Source organism: Penaeus monodon, chromosome 24 (genome assembly GCF_015228065.2).
Source record: "Penaeus monodon isolate SGIC_2016 chromosome 24, NSTDA_Pmon_1, whole genome shotgun sequence".
Taxonomy (NCBI): domain Eukaryota; kingdom Metazoa; phylum Arthropoda; class Malacostraca; order Decapoda; family Penaeidae; genus Penaeus; species Penaeus monodon.
Genome location: NC_051409.1, coordinates 35,671,117 through 35,671,345, shown reverse-complemented (window position 1 = coordinate 35,671,345; position 229 = coordinate 35,671,117). Strand labels below are relative to the sequence as shown.

Sequence of the window (229 nt, the reverse complement as noted above, 5' to 3'; positions counted from 1 at the left end):
AAAACACACAAGACAAAAGAGGAAAACAAGAGGAAAGTACGAACAAAACAAGGTCAAACAAAGAAAACAAGAACGAAGCAAGTCAAACAAAACACAACGTACGGAAGAAAGCGTCAAAACAAGAACAAAGGATAATAAGAAAACGTGAAGATAATTAAGATAAGAGGGAAAATGAGGAAAATAACGATTAGACGGAAATTCGTACCAAGCACCAAATTTCCAAAATATG

At 34.1% G+C, this 229-nt stretch overlaps 1 protein-coding gene across 1 annotated transcript in view; it reads right to left on the bottom strand.

Annotated features, from left to right (window-relative positions):
* The window catches only part of LOC119588958 (calcitonin gene-related peptide type 1 receptor-like), a gene marked incomplete at its 3' end in the record, with an annotated part of 18,045 nt that overhangs the window by 11,919 nt on the left and 5,897 nt on the right, over positions 1–229 (bottom strand). The gene's annotated exons all lie outside the window — the stretch shown is intronic.